We start from the raw sequence: 20,679 nt of genomic DNA on the forward strand, positions 1-20,679 counted from the left end.
CACATGAAAAAAATCAACCTGTTGAGTTGAACTTAGATTGTCTGCATTTTTCATATCTACATAGAGACTATAAAATTTTGAGTAGTATATAAAAGAGAAAAAACCCCAATCCCATAAAGAATCAAAGCACCATTACTCCTTGTCTGCTCGCTAACATCTCACTGGCACCTCCTTACCTCAACTGGGGTTTAGCTTCTAAAAGTTGAATCAGTCTAGTTGCAGACACACCTTCAGAGGTTTAAGAGTTCAGCTGTGGATTATGGAGAAGAGGGTGACAGGAATGGTAATGAATAATTATCTTTCCCATTTTAAGGATCATGACAGAAAATTTCAGGCTATGACACTGAACTGTTGAGTGAAGAATAACAAAGAATATCCTTCCAGTCTCTAATATCCATTCCAGCTAGCCACAGTTAGATACTCAGAATCAATGTGATATGGAGCTGTACACAGATGTGAAAGTTCAATTCACCCTTAGTCTCTTTGCTATTTAATATTCCTAAAGAAAATCAGACATGCATTTCCTTTCTTCATGGCCCTCAGCAGTACCCAGTCCCACAGGTCATCCCCAGAGCATCCCTTTGACAAAACTGGGCAACACCACATACTCCAAGCATACTCTCAAATTCCAATGGATTCTATTTTTCTTCCTATATTATCCCAGATCTGTGGTCTGCTAGAGTCTTTGGTTTGCACTTCACAGGGGCTCTTACACAGTAGTGCAATTAAATTTTCAGTGTCTTTCCAATAGTTGTGTGAACTTTATCAGGGTGATTCTTGGCATTCTTAGCTTGCACTGAAGCAGTAGTTGAAGCAGTTAAGGAATTATCTCCCTCTATACCCAGCCTTAACAAGGTTTTTCAGAAGCCCTATTCCCCTTAGAAAAAAAAGAGTTTGTGAATTAAGGAGTTCAGAGTATATGTAATTGGAAACAGTTCCATCAAATAATGGCTGTAGACTGGAATTCCCCTCTTACCTTGAAAGACATAGTGCTTTTTTTTTTTCCAACCCAGAAGAATATGAATTTCCATTTACAGAACCCTTTTTCTTTCTGAGCACTCAGACTGACCATTATTTACCACTGAGACACAGCTGCCTCTGGGACAGAAGGCAGCAGTTCAGTGTAATCAGAATTGCCATTTATTCCACAAGATCTGTTGTACAGGTGTTGGGCTGGTGAACTGAGACCAGGCTGTTAGTGGTGTCCCCGTGAGTTTTGTTAACCAAATGGAGTTTGACAGAAGACTCCAAGTTTAGACACACAAGCATTGAACAACAATAACAACAACAAAAATCCATTTAGTCTCACCAGGAGTTCAAGTGGCTTCAGCATTCCATCTTGCTGGGGGCACTGAGCCTTACAGCACCATGCCATGGCTCAGGTACAGTGGTGCCTCAGGAGGAAGGGTAACACTTACTTCAGTATCCCCATCAGTTTTTGTTGGAAGTCTCCAATCCAACTGTATGCCCAGAGTGACTCACTTGTAACAGCCAAGGAAGCTTCTTCACCTGTGGGCCACTGCATATTGCTCAACAGATCTTTCCAACTCCATGAAGGAGGCCTAACAGCTGCAATAAAAACTTGTCACAGCCTGTCTGTTTTGGACTCACCCTGAACATGACTTTGCTGTGAATTCTGTCATTCTAAACACAAGGATCTTCAGTCCAGTTCTTTCCAAAGGAGAGAAGCATGCCTTTGAACGGGCAAGGATACAACACAAGTAATGCCCAGTCTTATTCCTAAAACATTTTTAAGTGCCAGTCTTGAGCTAGCTGAGCCTCAGTCTGTGCCTGTTTCCGCATAATTTTCTTATATAAAGGCTCCTCATGCTGCAGTTCCACTGGTGAAGGGAAACAAAGCTATCAAACACAAATGAAAGGGTAATTTCTCTTTTTCTAATCCAGTAAGCTGCAACAACATAGTCAGAAGTGCAGAAAGGCTGGTGCAAAGTGATGAAGAATCACACAGAAGCTTATGGAGGTCTAAAAGCAGTAGAATGGCATACTCTCATGGTAGCTCACAAAATCCCACCTGTACATTTGCTTTAGGACAGTGAAATAATTTTAAGGAAACCAGACATCTTTCAAGGAACTTTGGTTTCTGAGGACTTCCTGCAGTCATGTGTGGTATCTTTAGCTTACCTGCAATCTACAGTCAATCCGGTCAGCTCTTAGTTCCTATCCAAAATGGCTTACTGATCTGAGCATTTATTTGCAAAGAGAGTTCTGTTCAAAGGCAAAGAAACTGTCTTCTCAGGGGCTCACATCGGAGCAGCACATCTCAGATTTGAAATCGGAACAGCAGCGTTCCCTGAATGACTTTAAAGGGGTAAGTCTTCCAAAGTCACCAGGACATTCCAGGTGCTCAGTTTTCATTAACACTCATACAAAAAGAGCAGTTAGATCTTCTCAGAATTACTTCAATCCCTAAATAATCTTCCAGTATATTTTGCAAGAGAAGGTCTTTAGATATTCCTGTCTCAAAGCTCCTCCTCACACAGCTCTGTAGCATACTGACTGCCAGATCCCACCTAAGAGATGGGTAGGCATCAGTGGTATTCCCTGTGGTTTTCTCTCCCCACAATCTTCCTCATAAAGTACTTAGGGGATTAATGGGAGTATTTTAAAAGTTGCCTATACTTCTTATTCCAAACAGCTGCTCTACCTTAATTTTATGAAATGTGTTAGTAGTGCCACAGAGGACAAGGTAGCTTCACTGCTTTCTTTGACCAGCTATGTTCCTCACACTGGTTAAAAACTCAAGACACTCAAGTTTAGCATCCAGTTTTTACCTCTTTCGCATCTTCTCCAGCAATCAGGTTTCCAAAACCTCCCATTCCCTAACACAAGTGCAGTCACATTTGTACCCATGCCCACTACTACTGAATGAGGAAGATCATGTTATGCCTCAGATCAGTGAATAGTTTTCCAATACCTTTCCCATATCTAGGTGTGGAAACAGACATCAGAATGCCAGCAGATGGGATGGGTGCAGGAGAGGAGGTGAGTGTCTTCCCAGGCAGTTCTGAACTGTACTGGCACCCTTTTATAGGAAAGTAGACTTCATTTCTCAGGTGAAGTTCAGCCACCCTAAGCCAAGCTGGATCATACTGCTAAATGAGGGAGAAAACACTGCACTCAGTCTGTGATGATGGGATTGTGCTACCAGAATAACAGCATCTAGTGGCGAGTCTCCAATAAGATAAATTAGATCCCTTTCTACTGAGCACAAGCATAGGTTCTTATAATCTCTCTCTGGCAACATTTGAGAATATTTATGAACACTAAAACTGGCTAAGAAACTACCCACACATTTTCAATGTATGATAAGGTCTCATGAGAACTTGTATCTTTCAGTAAAATGTGATGCTTGAGAATCAGCAAACTGTTTTTTGTTCCTAGATTGTTCATTGGAAGGTCATTAAAAAAAGTTAACCAACATTTAAAAGTCTTTTAGTGTTCCTTTTGAGCCAAACAAGCACTTCTTGTCAGGAGGTTGTTTGGATTCTAGCAATTTTTGACTAGTTGTTTTTTAATGAATTATCATTTAGACAAAAGCCTGAATACTTTGACTTCTTCTGCTTCACCCAGAAGTGATATGGGTCATGCCATCTTTGGAGCAAGCTGTCAGAAAGCAATTCAACAATTTTGCCTCTAATTAGACCCATTAACCGAGCAAGGAAACTTCCTACTCATTATTCCAAGAATAGCAACAATGCCTTTTGAAAGAGGATTAGCGGAGTAATCAAGTGTGCCAGTACTCCTCAACTCTGAAAGCTCCTCCATTGATGCCAAGCAGCATGATTAGTCTGCAGGAGGAGAGAGCCTGCACAGCACTGATGTGCTGGTGTTCAGCATGGGTAACATAAGTTGCAATGGGGTGAAAACTCATAGTTATTCCATATGAGCAAGCACACTTATAGCAATTCCTACTGGCGGGCACAGCAGAAGAATTCCTGTCTACAAAATCTAGCAAATTCTTCAAACCTAAAAGCAAAGACAAAGCAAAATGCTAGAACAACATGGAAGGAGGGGAAAAAGGCTGTTTTCCATTCTATGTGCATGGTAGAGCCTGTTGCTTTCATGTTCCTTCCTCATACTGTGAGTTCCACGTAAAGGAATACGTATTGGGATCAAGCACAGAAGAGGATAAATCTCATTATTTGAGGCCTGTAGTTTTGGAAACTGCAAGGTCTTAGAACAGCAATATTTATTTGTGTGAGGTGTTTTATAAGGAGAAAATGTCTCAAATGCTTATGTGGAAATTTGTTGGTATTTGTTCCTGTTGGCTGGCTGAAATTTCCATTTTTCTGTCTCTCTGTTTTATTTTTCCCTTTGCTTGCAGTAGCTTTTAGTGAGAATCAGTTAGTAAGAGAGATTTGGTGTTGCCTGTTAGGGCATGCTGCAACTTTTCAGTTTGATCATTTTTTAGTATATCAACTCAAATTAAGTATATTATTTATGCTGCACTTCCTTCATCTTGAGATACTTTCTGCCTGAATGGAAGCAGGAAAGGTGAGAGGACTCAAAGCAAGTTAATGTGTACCTTGGGAAGGGTAACATTTTCAATGATCCCATGAAATAGACCCAAGTTCTAGACAAACCCTTTATTTCTGGTTCTCTTCGAGCATGTGTGCCATCTGTTTTTTGCAGTACAGTAGAATAGATGGAGAACATTTGGTTGAAGTAAACCTGGAAACTGGATGAAATAATCCTAATGACACCTACACATTCTCACAGAGATCCTCTTTTATCTCAATCAGGAAAAGGTTCTTTCTCCATAAGAAGACATTAGGGACTCCTCTACTCCCAACCTACAAGCAGTTGTTTAGCCTCATGCTGCTCTGCCCATTTGTGTGCTGCTGCAAGACTTCAATGAGCTTTAGGGGTGATTCCAACAGAAAGGTATTGCTTGCTTGGTGTGCTGAAGAATAACTGGAGGTTCTGACTGCATTACTGAGGTTCTGTGTTGTCTTCTGGAAAGGAGACTGGTTAAAAGTCAGCAAAGCTGGCTGGTAGTAACAACTGAGCAGCATAGGTCAGCTTCATTCCTGTTCCTGTGGTTTATTAGTGAGGTGAACCATTTTGCTCCAGTTCATTTTGTGTCACCTTTGCTACTTTCAATGAACAGCTTGCTTTGCTCATCAGCCTGTAAACCCAGGTTAATACTGGTCAGGTTCAAGGCCTTTCAATGGTTATGTGATCTCGTTTGCTATCCCACTGACAGGTTACACAGCATCTGCAGCCCTGTCAAAGCAAGGATGATGCTTAATCCACACAGACACAGCATAATGCTTTTCAGACAGACATACTCTGCTTGGACCACAGTTTAGGTTAGGTAGTACAGCACCAGGACTCAGATGCCATCTTGTCACAGAGAGGTGCCCAGTTCTGTTCCCTGTGCCGATTAGCCAGTAAAGGAACTTTAGGGAGACCTTTAGGAGAGCTACTGGGCAGAAATGACTTGCACTCTGAACTATGGGAAGTTTCTTCCTTATTTTAAAGAGCCTTTTTGGTCTGCAAAGTATCACAGATCAAGGCAGTGGAACGATTACAGGAGGACTAGATTTGGCAACTACAAGCTTTAGCAGTTAAGTGTAAGTTGTTTCTGTCTTTTAAGCAGCACACAGCTTTTTCACCCCCTGACTTGTTTAATTCTTTGTGCTGGTTTCTTTCTCCTGTGAAATTAATTATTTTGGCTCCTGTTCAATATGGTGTTAAGTGCCTACTTAATCCTTTGCAGTAGTTTAAGTTGCTGAATAGAGAGGAAGCTTGAGCTATTGCTTAGAAACCAGGACTGAGCTGTTCAAATGGTAGGAGCTTCATGCTACAGACAGGCTTGCTGTGTTACAGTAGGCAAACAGCCTTGCCTGGTTTCCCTTGAGCATCCCCCTGTGTGCACTGATGAGTGTTACTCATTCCCTTAGCAGGGGAATGCGGGGTAGCACGAGGTGTCTGCCAGCGGGGTTTGGGGTTGGCTTTGAGAACACTGCCTTTGAAAGATGAACATTGTCGCTGCAGTGAGCACTGGATGGCTGGACACGTTGGATAGCACTCTCTGGAGCAAAGAAATGAGTGGGACTGTGCTTTGTGACAAAAGGGAGACAGTTTCTGAGACAGCTTTTGAAGCTCAGTTCTATATATAATTTTAATATATCTTAATTTAGACACAATACAAGGTGCCACAACTTCAGAAGTTAGAGTATGGGCTGAATCAGGCAGACTTTCTGGAACATTCCTAGTGCTGTCCCAAAGTCAGAACTGAGATGTGGTACTTGAGAGCCTCAGATAGAGAGAATCACATACTGTGCTTAACAACTCAATTTTCTCTTTGAGTCAGTTTAGGTGGAGCAGTTTGACTTACAAACACTGTTTGCTGAGAGAACTCTCAGGAGGACAGTTTTAAATTGCTTACATATAATTCCTATTTTTCTAGCAGCTCAAAGCAGTAGATATGGATGACAAAACTTCCTCTCCCAACAGGTGGAAGACGGAGCCTGAAAAAAGGCAAGACTTGTAAGAGAAATGCCAAGGAAAGTAAAAACAGAAAGAGCATTTTGCTAGTCTCTGACAAAGACTGATATGATCTTTGGTATTTTTTATGTTTTGATGATTAGATCTGTAGAGATGTATGACACTCCAAATGCAATGGTACAATTTGCCAGTGAGAATACTAAGAAAAAGATGTGGAGGCTGAAATTCAGATCCAGCTTAGCACTTTTTTGCAGCAAAGTTTTTTGGATTTAGAGCTCATTTAGGAAGGGAGAGAGGCATAGATTCAAGTTCCTGATGATTCAGAGCAAAGGTTTTCCTTTCCAGTCACTCAGAATTAGTCAAAAGAGGTACACAGCTCACTCAGTCATCCACATGCCATACCAACAATTGGAAAAGCCTGTTATTCAGGTCATTTATACAACAATCAGAGGTCTCCTTTTGGCCTTCTGGCACTCTCTTAGCCAACTCTCATAGCCAACATCCTCTCTTGAGAGGATGATGTAAAACAAGATATGAGATAACTAAACGTAGAGATCATTCCTACTGATCTTTTCCTTTCAAATGGAATTTAACCCTGCTGAGAAGTTCAGAGTTGACATCACTGAGGTCTGAGATTTCTGTTTACCTCAGAAAACAAGTATAGCACAGGCTGTGGTGGCTCAGGCTTCTATGGAGTGCCTCAGCAAATCATCATCACCCCTCACCCAAAGGGATGCAGCACAGGTGCACAGGGATGTGTTCCTGCATCCACCACTTCCCTCTTTCAAAGTGTCTTCAGCCAAAGAATCAAAGGTCTTTCCAGACACTCCTAAATAATGTTCCTGCCACCCACAAGAAGTTCACTGATCTCAGTAAAGAAGTGGGGCAAGTACTTTTAATTTTTCCTGAAAGTGAAGTACTCACCACCTGCTACCGCCAACTGTTCCTGCTCTCAGCATTGGCTTAGTGGGACACAGTAAGTCAGGTAGGACTTTGTAATATTGGCACACAGACTGAAGAGAGATTAAGTGGGACAGTTGACACCTCTCTTGCTGTTGTTTCAGTCTTTTTGTGGCTCATGCTGGATGAGATTGACTCAGCTGGTTGGAACACGGTGTTACAAACACCAAGGGTATGGGCTCAACCCCCATGTGATATGGGCCATTCACTTAAGAGTTGGACTTGATGATCCTTGTGGGTCCCTTCCAAGTCAGAGTATTCTATGGTCTGGAAATAAATATTATGTATTGTGGATTCTATGTGAGTTATGGATTTTTCAGAACTGTGTGCCTTGCACACATAATTTCTCTCTAAACCCATGCTCAAGAACTATTCAGGATTAAATCATTAGGGGCTCTTTAGATCAGGCTGTCAATTCTGCCACCCATAGTAAAATACTTCCATTTGAAAGTGTTTAGTTACAAATGTGAGAAGATTTAAGGCAGGGAGGGCCAACATAGGCATTGGTATGAGAGACTGCTGTGTGAGACACCATATTGTTTATTGATCCTGCCACTTGCAATGGCAATAAATGACATTTCTCATGCTACAGATAGAAGAGTAAGATCTGTTCATAAGTAAGAAGAGCCTTCATTTGGATGCAGATAGTTAGCATTTGAGTCAGGACAACCCTTAAGAGCTGAATTGGCTTGGATTCATGGCATGAGACTTGAAATCAGATTACATACAAACTCAGTGGAAATACTGTTTTAGTGGGAGCTGGAGGAGATCCCAGATGAATAACAATCAGATTCCCTTTCAACCCTTGCTCTTGGACAGCTGCTTCTTTTGTATGTGCTGGGAAATATTAAAAAGTTTGGAAACAGTATTCATATGGTGCCTTATTACAAGTTCTGGGGCATTCTCTGTCCTCTCACTGCACAGAAGTACTAGCAGTTTAGTAAGACCAAGGTCTGGCATTCAGGAGTGTGATGTTAAAGGGTTGTGTACAGTCAGCCAGGGTACATTCTGTTTCAATCAAACCTGTTCTCCCTTGGAAAAACTTAAAAGGACAAAAGATGATTAGACGTAGAATCGATGCCTACACAAGCAAGTAGGTGGTCAAAGACACTGTGAGTTTTATTTACCCTTCTCTGGATGGCATATTGGCAACAGTTATTATATGTTTTCTCTGAAAAGAGTAAGAATTCCATAGAGGCCTCCAAACTCCTCCCTTATATTCTGTACCTTGGATTCACCATTGAGATCTCACTGTGTGTCATGGGAAGATTTTCAACCCTCTGAAATCCTTGTACTTTTTTTGCTAATGGGGAAACTCTCAGTACGTGTATGTTCTCTTTACGTTTTTTTTATTGGATAACTTTTAACGTGGTTAACCTATGCTAGAATCTCTGATCCTCAGAAAAACTGACTGTTCCAGGCAATGGTACAATGGTACCTGAAACATGCAGTGGAGTCATAGCCAACACTTACACCCCATGGCTAAAGTAGAAAAAACTCCTATTTTTTTTTTCTCCACTGATGCCTTTCATACAGTTCAGCACTGTTTTGCTAGGAGACTTGAGCTGTCCTATGGCAGTAATAACTATGAGATCTCAATAAATGTTAGAAAAGCGTGGTCCATTCAAGTGCAGAGAAACCACAAGACTCCAATCTGTAATGCAACCTGTTCAACAAGATGGGAAATTCTGTCTCCATTGATCTGAGAGTGGGTCACTCTTTGGAAGTGAGCATGGAAATAGAATCCAAGTCCTGCTATCATAAGACCTAATGAGACAGAGTCTTCTACTTAAATTATTTCAAGAGCAAAAGTTTGGCAAGGAAAAATATTGCTATTCTAAGACCTTGCAGGTTCCAAAATAACATCCTGCTAGAACATCCCAATGTACTCTTCCACTGAGCCTTGTCTGTGCTGGAACAAACTAGCAATATGATCTTCACTGTCTTAGTCCTCTGTTAGTGTAGAGACACAAGAATAAAATTGTTATGGCAGTGGTTGTTCCTGGAGATAAAGGAATGAAAGTACCTAGCTATGAGGCCATAGAAACAGGATAATAATAATAAAACAGGAATAATGTCTTATGTATTCCAATTATTTTGGTAAATTACTTTGGAAAAAAAAATAGATGGTGGTTTTCAACTAACTTAAAAGGGTGGGAAAATTCAATTGCTCTGCTTGAAGGTATAAAGCCTGATGACCCCAAGTTGGGTGGGAGTGTTGATCTGCTGGAGGGCTCTGCAGAGGGATCTGGACAGGCTGAATTAACAGGCCAAGATCAATGGTGTGAGGTTCAACAAGGCAAAGTCCTTGCAGGGTCCTCTCATTGGGTAAGAGCAATCCCCTGCAGTGCTACAAACCAGGGGAAGAATGGCTGGAGAGCTGCCCATTGGAAAAGGTCCTGGGGATGCTGGTCAATAGCAGCAGAACATGAGCTAGTGTGTTCCCAGGTGGCCAAGAAGTTTATTATTTATTAAAAACTCATTTTGATGTTCTTTAATGTGCAAGAAGCTTCACTGTCTCTTTGCAACATCTTTTGTACTTCTCTGGGATCTCTTCACGCACTACACACTTTTTGCATCACACAGCTGCTGCCAAAACTGGAATTTCCCCCACCACACAGCTTCCAAGGCTAAACTAGAGTCTAGGCAGAATGTGTTCACCACAAGAATCAAGACCTCAACAGCTCCAGGTGCTAAAGCAACCACAGATACAGATACAGCCACTGTTGTTGCCTTTTCCCAAGATGGGAATTATTGTCACATCCCAGCATGCAGGATCTGGAACCATCACTGATGTAGCTTCACAGCTGAAGTGTGAAAGCACAAATAGCACTGCCAGCTTATGCTGAGCCACATGGTGTCAGCTTATGCTACAGCCCTGCTGGCACCAGGGTACTGAAGCAAACTTGTTAAATCTCAGTTGTTAGAGGAGATTGCCCAGCTCTAAGTACTGCAAAGTTCAAAAAGTCTGCATCAGCCATCTTGTTTCAGGAGCAGAAGCATAATCAATCCCACAGCTCCTCACTCTCAATTCTAGTATTTGTTTATGAAACTTTAATGAAATATCTCTGCAGAAATGAGGCTCTTGCAATAGAGGAAAATCTCTTATGTTTTCATAACCACACCTTATGGGTATTTTTTCCTTCAAATACAAAGGGCTACAGCACATGGTAGGAAGTTCCAAGCTTCATTAAGTACAGAAGAGTTGTGGTTTTGTAAGTGAAATGCTTAGCAAGTTAGGAGTTCCTACAAGGCACAAGTTAGCTGGAATAAGGCATTACAGAGATATCCAGTAGTACAGACAGACATAAGTAGCTCATCTAATTCCAGGGGAACTGTAGATGTGGTTGCAGGTCCAGGCTGTATAGATTCCCATAGTCATCACTGACTGAAGCACTGCTCCTTTGGCCAGGTATATGTATATATCTTTGGCCAGATATATATCTATATCTACCAATCTATGTATGAGTGTTAGCTGACATTGGTACCTTGCTCTGAGATAGAGCATGGATGAACAATTACTATATGCAAGGCTAAAAAGTGATGCCTTCTCCATCTTTGTGGTAATTTTTTTCCCAGTTTTGCTGCACCAGGAAGAGTATAAAATAATCCAGCTCCTGGGGCTAGGACTAAACTAAATTGCCATTGTCTTGATAAATTGACTTGACAGACAATTGTATGTCCTACTAGTTATAAATCTCAGGAATTATTGAACAGTTAAGATGGGCAAAGGGAACAACTTTCATACATTTTCCAAATCTTAGAACACCTCATTAATTCCAACTGTTCTTCTGCAACTTTAGCAAGGTCAGGATTTTATGAAGCTGTGAAATCTCCTCTTAACTGAAACCCAAGTATCTGTGATGCTCATGTGCTGAGTATTCAAGTTGCACCGTCTACCCATTTGCATTGGTGCCAAATGGTACTTTCTTTTCAGGGCAATTACTTATGCAAATACAGCTGGTCTTGGTGTCAGCCAGCTGCTGTGTCCACAACCAGCCTCGAACACTGTCTGTTTTCCATATGTCAAGGCCCTGGTGGAAGCATGTGGGTGGGTGTGTATGGAAGGCAAATGGGCAAATTAAATTTCCTCTGAAGGAGTGGTGACTATTGCTATCTGTCCCTTGAGGCATTAGAATCAACTCTGCAACTGGGCCTGTGCTTTCTCTCTGCTCTTCTCTTTCCCACAGCAGAAGCAGTTCAGCTCTCTGTCACCAGGGAACAGCACCATTTAGCCTTGGGTATGCCAGCAAGCAACCTATGTCCAGTTCTGCATTCCTAGTTCTCCTTGTGATCCTTCCCCATTAGGAAATCACTCCACTTTCAGTTTGGGGTCACTGATGCAGCAGCCCCAGATACCTGTAGGTGTGGTAGTAACGAGGTTTCCAGAGCCAAGGCCCCAAACCAGAGCTCTAAAGCCTTCTGCAAGCCAAGCCCTGATCTTCCTCACTGCATTCAGTTGCAGTCCTTGTGTTAGAGTTTTGTGTCAAGCCTCAACAGCAGAGCTGGGGAAGCTCAGCCCCTGGTAGCAGGATTTACTGCACAGAACAATCCTGAAAATGCTTGGTGAGTGTGCAGTATAACATCACCACTGACATTTAGCGCATCAGCCCAGCGTGGTAGGATCGAGCTTTTCAGCTTGTCTTTAGTTGCTGGTGCAATTCACTGTCATGCTGTGCTGGTTTCCAGCATGGAACACAGAGCTGCCAGCGGGGGCACAGAGCTGCAGGGGTACCAGCAGCACATCTGGCCATGCAGTGCCAGCCAGGGACAGGTTTGCAGCAGACAGTGCTGCCAAGAGGCACAGAGAGCTCAGAGGTGAGCCGTGGATGGAGCTAATTTGCATGTTTATGAGATTCTGCATTACTGAACTGCACTCCTTCATCTACTTTTGTGTCATTCTCCTGTGCTAGGCACACTTTGGTTTTAGCCTCTGGAAAATTCCAGGGCTTTCTTCCTGTACTAAGGGGTTAAGCATGAGTGAGAAGCCAGTAAAAAGTGTAAGCTTGATTAAAAACAGATCAAATACTCAGTCATAATAAAAATCCTTTGACTGAGTCCAATTCTGACACATTCAAAAAGTAAAAATAATTTATTCTTACTGAGGAAGAGACCTAAATTCCGTTTATATCTCGCAGTCCCAGTGATTATGAATGGGCTTGCCAATTCCACAAACACAAGTCTTTTGGGTTTTTTTAGTGTTCATACACATTGCCCCAAAATAGGAGAGAAGAAAAAAGGTGTTTGCTTTGCTAGCACAGCATTCCGGCAGAGTGCTGGTTCTGGATCTCTTCAGAAGGACCACATACTCATTGGTATGAGGCTGGCAAACTATAATTATTATGTGAAGTCCTGGAGGGGATTTGGAGAAGGCTTATCAGTGTATTTAAAAGTGAACTTTTGCTGGTTATTTTAATTTTATTTAGTTATAAATTTATTATTTGAACAAAGAAGAAAGGGCCTTTGCATAGTACAAAATAGAGGAGGTATGAAAAGATGTTTTGAACTGCGGAAGATCTTTGTCAGCATGCAGTTGCTGACATATAATTATTCCATTACATATATAATCTTAAAAAATATTATAATATTGATGATACTTGGAAGTGAGGAATGTTTCTTGGAAAAGATCACATGTTATCTTGGAAAAATAGCTTTCTATTAAGAAATTATTTGACACAGTTTCTGTTTATGGTAATTATTTAACTGAAATTATTTCAGGAACTTATAAAAACTCCCCCTCACACATGCTTTAGATTCTTAGCAGCTTCCTAGTTGTGATATCTAAAGTTTAGTTTTGGCTACAACTTATGAACCTCTGCTCACTGTAGTGAGTGCTGCATGTGTCACCAGAGGATCCCCTCCACATGATCAAGATGTGCACACACACAGAGTATCACACTGCTCCTTTATACTGTAGCTTCTTTTCCTGAGTGGCACTACTCAGCCTGCTAGCAAAGAAAATGATCTTGTGGCTTGTCTGGCACAAAAAGTCATCAACTGTTTCCACCACTGACAGAGGATGTGAAGAGGCTGAAGGTGCATATTGGACTGCATAGTCCAACACGCAGTGTATTCTCCTCCCATGGCCACTTTGGCCTCTTCCTTTTTGTGCCTACAGGAACCAATCCAATTAGCAAACAGCCATGCCAATTTAAATGGAGTGAATGGACTCCTGATTGACATGTGATTCAACAATATTTCAGGAGACACAGGCCCCCAATCCCTCTAGCAGCTAATGACAAACTCTCTTCTCCCCAGGAAGTTTTTTTCCTGAAAATAGATCATCAAGCACTATAATCTCCCTCATCCCTGTTCCTACTGTCCCTTAGGAAAGATTAGCAAGAAAAGAAACTTCTGAGTCAATCACTTCCACTGGACACATAGGGGAGCACGAGAATCATCCCCCATAAACCCAAAGAGTATTTCATCAAGTAATTCTGTAAGAGGCAACAACACAACAACATCAGAGATATGAGTACCCCTCTACGGAGACCTAGTTACCTTTTCCCAGGCCATCCAAATGTCCCAGTTTGGAATGCTGGAAAGTGAGTTCAAAACCTGGCCCCAGACTTTGTTTCTGGCTGTCACAAAGAGACATCAGTCAGACTGGACCCAGAACCCAGTACGGACTCTCTCCCTGCAGCTGATTCCCAAGCACATCCCATTCCTTTTCCCATTCTTGCTCATTTCCAGCATGTAGGAAAACCTGGCAGTTAGCCCAGCCACACCTGGTAGACTTAACAAATGGATGAGATTTCCTTCAAGTGTTTCTGGGTAACAAAATGGACTTGTCAGCAGCAATTTTCATTTAAAACCATGAATTCACAGGAGACATCTTTATGTCAAGTAGCCTGTTGCCCAAGAGAAAGCCATGTCTCTAGGTCCATGGCAGAGGAACAGACCCTGCTGAGCCAGAACATGAGGCCACAGTTCATTTTCACCATTTGCAAGACACATTGCTGACTCTGATCCCAAGTCTAAAAATGCCACCTTACGTTAAAGAGGGTCTATCACTAAATGCTCAGACCCTCTTGTACACATCCACATGCATGTGTCTACTGGTCATGTTCTTTGTACTGAAATTGGCACAAAGCACCACAATTTCTTCCCAAAATCTGTGCCCCGATCTGCCAGTCATGCCACATTTTCCCCCAAGAATTTCTTCAAGGTAAAAGTGAAGATGAACAGGAGAAATCCCTGCCACTTATATGGACTAAAGTAAGCTGAGAAACCAACTGTTCAGGAAGATACGGCATTAATCTCCCCATCCCTAGAAGCAGATGGTGATAAATGAATGGCACATTTGACATATCTGTTGTAGTCACCCAACGAGTTAACCAAAAAAAGATCAGATCGCAGCAGCATTGGCTCAGACCTTCTTCCTCCAACACAGGAAATTCCATTTCCCCAGCACGGTGCTTTGTGCTTATCCTTCCAAGCTGTGCTGTTCTGAAACCCCCACAATAGCTCCGAGACACACATTTGCGTCAGTGTCACATTGGATTGTCACTTTCCAAACAGTAGTGTGTGCATATGGTATTTTATACTAGCAAGGGCAACTTGTTTTAAGATATTTTATAGGGTCTCTAAAATCGACATATTCTAGTGAGAAAATGTAAATACTCTGGAGATGGGAATGCTATATTCATCCCCTCCCCAAGCACTAAAAAAAGAGAAATTTATAGTAATGATATGCAAAGGTTGTATGACTTAAAATAAATTTTGTACCAAAAAGGAAGATGATGATTAAGCTGGGACTAGGTAAGTTTTAGAGGATGAGCACTGATCTTTTGATAATCAAATTTATAAAGATGGAAGAAGACATTTTCTCCAACACTCATTAGATGATCAAGGCAAGCCAAGTTCCAGACTACAAAACATATTTGATTTTTCATTTTTGGCAGGCAAGCAGAGAGAATAGATGCTCCTGGGAAGTTCCCCCCTCTTCTTTCCTCCTAGCATGACTTTGAGTGGTGGAGAGAAGAAGGAGCTACAGCTCTGAGAATTCTGAAGAGCTGTAGAACAACAGGCACTCAGGTGGACTGAAAGAGGGGCTGCAGTGCATCCTGGCAAGGTTGGGCATGTCTGTATATGTTGTACATTCATCCATCTTGCTGCCACTGCACATTGGGGTTCCTTCAGCAGTCTGCTTTAGTTAGGCAGGACTGTGTGCTGCAATTCAGATATCATCGAGACACATCTTCATTTTTGTCATGCAATTAACTAGATGTGGAAGCCTGTGGAGGGTTATTGGTAGAGTTAGACAGGCACTGGTCTGAAATAAGTCAAGAAAATTCTTGATCCCTGAATCCCAGCAACACTAAGGTTGGGACTGTAGTAGCTGAGAGAATGTAAAATAAAATTATAGTGATGCCAAAAGATTTTTAGCTTTTTGTATTTTTATATATTTATAGCTTTTTTGATTTCTAATGCATGGCTGTAACTCCTATTACTTTTACTACCTTTTTCCCCTACCTTTTGGAAAAACAAGCTAGCCTTCTAACTACATTCCTGAAATACTGTTTAGTCTTATTCCAAGAAAAGAACTAACTACAAGAATGTTCTTTTTTCCAACCAGAATCTGGAAAGTAAAAACAAAGTGGGGCAAAGAAGCCCCTGGAGCGATTCCAAAGGGGCAGTACCCAGGGACATTTTACTTAACCACCTACTCTCCTAATTGGACAATATAAGATAAGTCAACTAACCTTATAAAAATTGTAGGATTACTGTACTACATGAAGGTTTTGCCATATTGTGTACCTAAATGCTTTCAAGTAAAGGTTTTCTTTTATATTGTCATTCTAACATTGTTTGGGAAGGTTTGTTCTATTTCCAATCAACAATAGTTTCAGGCTTTCTGCACTCCCACACTTCAGTATCTTGGTTAATAAGGCCCATGCCCCTTAACACGCAATTTTCTCGGTCAGTCACTTTCGTGGTTCTGGTTTGATAACTGTTTTTCTGAGATAGCCAACATCAAATGTTCAAGAGGAAAGAGTAAAAAAGAACTGTGGGCTTTCTAATGTTGATCACTTTGAGTCCTACACATGTGCTTTGGGAAGGATCTGCATTAAGTATTCTAATATGATAATCTTTAAAATGTCCAGGTCCTCTCTGAATCTTATCAAATTCTTGCCATCAACAGTATCCCATAACAGTGAAGAGGCCATCAGATTTACAGGAACTTAATGAAACTATATTCCAGAAATTACTTTGAATTTATTTTTGATCATGTATGTTTCCTTAAAATATGAACCCTGCCCATATTCAATGGCCTCCAAAACACCAGTCTAATGCCCTATAATTGAGATGAGCCATTAAGACAGAAAAATTTGTGGTATTCTGCAGTGAAGAGTGAAGAAGTGGGGAGAAGCAGCTAGTTGTTAGACAGTACTCTTGGAAACAGTGCCTTTTTGAGATCTCCAACTCTCAGTTCCTGGTTGACTGGAGTAAAAAATAGATCAGTCACAGGAGGGAGGTGAGAGAAGCAGTAAGGTCTGCAGCTAACCTTAGCTATGTTGTGTCACAGCTCCATTGGTAGGTAGAGGTAGCACTGAGCTTCATTTTGGGGAAGTCAAAGGACTTCAGCTGGCCTTTCAATAACCTAGCATTGCTAAATAGTTTCTGTCTGTGGTTCTCCAGTGCTTATCTTATGAAAAATAGCAGCCAGAAAAACTTCATCTGAGATGACTTCAGTTCTTCTTTGACTCTTTCTGCCTTTAGTCTTTCTCTTTTAGGCCATGACTTTCTGCGACTCCATCTGTTCTCTTGGCAGCTATCCAAAAAAAGCAAGATAGAGACAAGTAGTAAAAGACTGCAGGAAAGCTGAGATATCCAGCACTAAAAACAGTGACTTTTGGTCAAAGCCTCTGGCTTTTCATCAGAAGGGGGAGTTTTAAAGAGAAAGCAGAAAGGCTGCATGTCTTGGAGTAGTTATTTACCGACAGAACATTGCTTGATTCAGCATTGTCAGATTTCTAAGAACTGATGTGTGCTTGGGCCAAGGGCAAGGCTACTGGATATTCAAGCCAGTAGGGCTCACAGATCAGAATCCAGAGGTAAGTACTGGCAGTTGGGGGACCCAGTGTTCTTCATTTATGGAGCATGCTAGCAATCCTACACAACTGACCAGAGTGGTGGGATGGATGCAGGGGTGTTGCACCATGGTAGAGAGAAGTACAAGTACACAGTACACTCTGTGTACTTGTAGCAAGAACAATTTTCATTCTGTCTTGTTTTGATATTTCTTGTAGTCTAAAATTGTTCATGCAGAAAAGCACAGAGATGCTCTTTAGCTTCGGGAGCAGGCCACACAAGATATATGCTTAATTAAAGCTGACTGCTGGAGAGCAGGGAGCACCACTGTTTTCCATATGCTGTCTTGGCTGGGGGTTTGCTTTTGTGGGGGTGCAGGACAACAAGAAGAGGTTAGGTTTGTTTACCATAACACAGCTCTCAGCAGAGGGGCATCTCTATTTCAAGGCAGCCCTCATCAGTGCTAAACTAGTGGGTGCTGGTGCTTAGGGGACAGAACTTACTTAGCAGAAAGCACCAGGCACTTGTCCGAAGGGAAGATACAGCATTAAGGGACTCTCAGGAAAGTTTGCTCCATTTGGCCCTGTGATGTGCAAGCTACACAGAGTTTCAGTTTTTGGACTTCAGTTGTTCCCTCTACAGCACCAGTTTTTAAGAAAGAAAAAAGCTTATCTCCTTGGGATCAATCAATGAAAGATCAAGGCAGTGTAAGTCATGGATCCCCTTTGCTGCACAGTCCAACTTTCTGAGAAGTCAGGAAGGTAGAGCTATCTCCTGAGCTGACTAGACAGCTTGTGCTAGCCAGGAGGTTTGGCACAAACCTCTCTAAAGTTCATCACAGAGCAGGAATTGCTGTGGCTGGACAGTTCATTCACAGATACCCCTGCTGCAGGACACCTCTTGTCAGGAGCAATGTTGAAAACAGCTGAATAAAATTCAGTCAGCTGTTTTGTCTCAGAGGAGAGAGGGCTAATGTTTCAATTGACAGCATGGGTAACTTCTGGGCCAAGCTATCTCTGCATTTAAGATAGGTCTGGACTGTCAAATCCTTGCCTCCGGAGCGTGCATCCCAGCTAGATGGAGCAAGGCACTGACAGGCTCAGGCTGTTCTCAGTCCTTCTTTTGCATTTGTGCTTGCCTTTGTCTGTCCTCTGCTGCTCCTCCACACACTGGTATCATAGTGCTGGCAGCAATTACCCCAGCATGCCTCCTCCCCCTCCTCCTCCCTGAGCCCTTTGCCCTTTTGCACCACCCAACTCACCCAGAACACCTTTGCTTCTCGTTGGTAGTCCATTACAAACTTGCATCGGTGTACACCCCAAGAGATAATAATTTGTTTATTTTTAAAGCAGCAAATTGGAAACAGAACAGTTTTCCAGAGCAGAACTGGTAACTGCAGTTCAGCAGTATCCTGGCAGATGGGGAGAAATTATCTCCACAATCACCTGCCTGAACTGCTTATGATAGTGTGTGCTTAATTTCAGTCTCTGCAATGGTTTGAGGAAGGAAAAGTAGGGGATGTACACAGAAACACAGGCAAAAAAAGAAAACCCTGAACCTACCCTTTTATTTGGTTGACCATTGCCACCTACCAGAATAATTTAAAAAGAAACAAAATTACAGATATGCACTCCAAAGTAATGAATGAAGTTACTTTTCCTCCCTACCTGTTTTTCTAAGGCTAAAACAAGACTCCTGCTTTCTAGGGTTTAACTTCTCAGAGGCCACATATTCAAGTTTTGTAGCCTTTCTGGCTTATTAAATAAGATTTATTTTAAAACACAACAAAAAGACACCATAGAAAGGAAAAGAAAAAACAATAAACCACCATCAAAAACATTACCCTGACTTATGACAGATTCTAAACATCTCAAAGCTCACTTCAAACCTCAAACTTGCAAAAGTTGACAGCACTACAGGACGATAAAATCCAGGGAGCCACCAGACACTACAGCACTGACAGGCCCTCTTGAATTACAGCAACAAAAATAACATCTTACCTGAAGACTTCACAGCATTAGGAAGACAGTTGCTTTCCTGGAGCACTTCCTTGAGGCTTAGAAGTAGCAATAAGGCTCTAGGACGCTTGCCTTTTGCACCCAGATTAAAGCTGCTTTGCCCTGATAACACACAACCTCTTCAGGTGGGAATGGGCCAACTTCTTCCACAGGTTAACCCTCTCCCTGCTCCTGTCTGGGTGCTATGATGCAAAAGTGAGGGTGTGGATTTGCAAAACATCAGATGTGTGCAGGATCAAGAGATGGAAAGAAAGAGGAAAATGAACAGGAGTAGTGTCCAAGGTGGAACCCAGTCCCTGTGGTGTATACCTGGTGAGCACAAAAGGGAAGGAGAAGCAAGCTGTAAAAGAAGAGTGCAAATAACCCTGAGCTCCAACTTCTCCTGGGCATGTGGAGAACTTGGATTTAATAGGAATAATAAGATATCCTCCCCTGCTTCCAGTCACGGGAAGAGCTTTCAGCACAGATTTGGAATACCAACTTGCATCTCATATATTTGCCTCCATCAGGCAGTATCTGCTCCTCACCACTGCCTTGGTAGATTTTCCATGAGTCATGGCCCCTGGCGTGGGACACTTAGGATCCCAAATGGCCTGGAGGCAGATTTCTGCCTTTGAGATGATCAACATCTGGTGGTGGGAAGTAAGGGGCACGACTATTCCAGAGATCTTAGGATCTCAGAGGTTCAAGACAACTCTGGTTTGGGCAGAAAACACCCAGCACTGGTTTTGAGCACACATAAGAGATCATGAGAACAAAGAGTCAAGAGCTAACTGCAGCTCTGGTGCTCAGTGTGCTCACCCTGATGAAGATCTGGGAGATGTTTTTTTTTTTTTTTCTTAGAACACCCACAGGAGACAGAGCCTAAAATCCTGAAACTTCACACCACTCTTCCTTTCCCAGTTTCCCTTTTCTTTGTGTTTCTACCATGATAATTAAGTAGCAAGGCATTTCATTTATATACAAGCTTCTATTTCTCAGTCTTTTGTCCATCCTTGTTCCTGCCTCTTTTTCCCTATGTTTCCCACCTTCCTTGGCAGACACCTGTCTTTCAAACCAAGACACATTGACTACAGAACTGACCAAAACCTCCAATGAAACTGATTTAAGGAGGATGTGAAGAAGAACAAGTGGCAACCATTTGGTAACAAAATACCAAACCATGAAGAGCAAGGAGACCCCAGACCCCAGT

At 42.0% G+C, this 20,679-nt stretch overlaps 1 protein-coding gene across 1 annotated transcript in view; it reads left to right on the top strand.

The window, feature by feature from the left end:
• Positions 1-20,679, top strand: part of IQSEC3 (IQ motif and Sec7 domain ArfGEF 3) — a 91,105-nt gene that overhangs the window by 19,571 nt on the left and 50,855 nt on the right. The gene's annotated exons all lie outside the window — the stretch shown is intronic.

The sequence above is a fragment of the Cinclus cinclus genome, chromosome 4, assembly GCF_963662255.1.
Source record: "Cinclus cinclus chromosome 4, bCinCin1.1, whole genome shotgun sequence".
Lineage (NCBI taxonomy): Eukaryota > Metazoa > Chordata > Aves > Passeriformes > Cinclidae > Cinclus > Cinclus cinclus.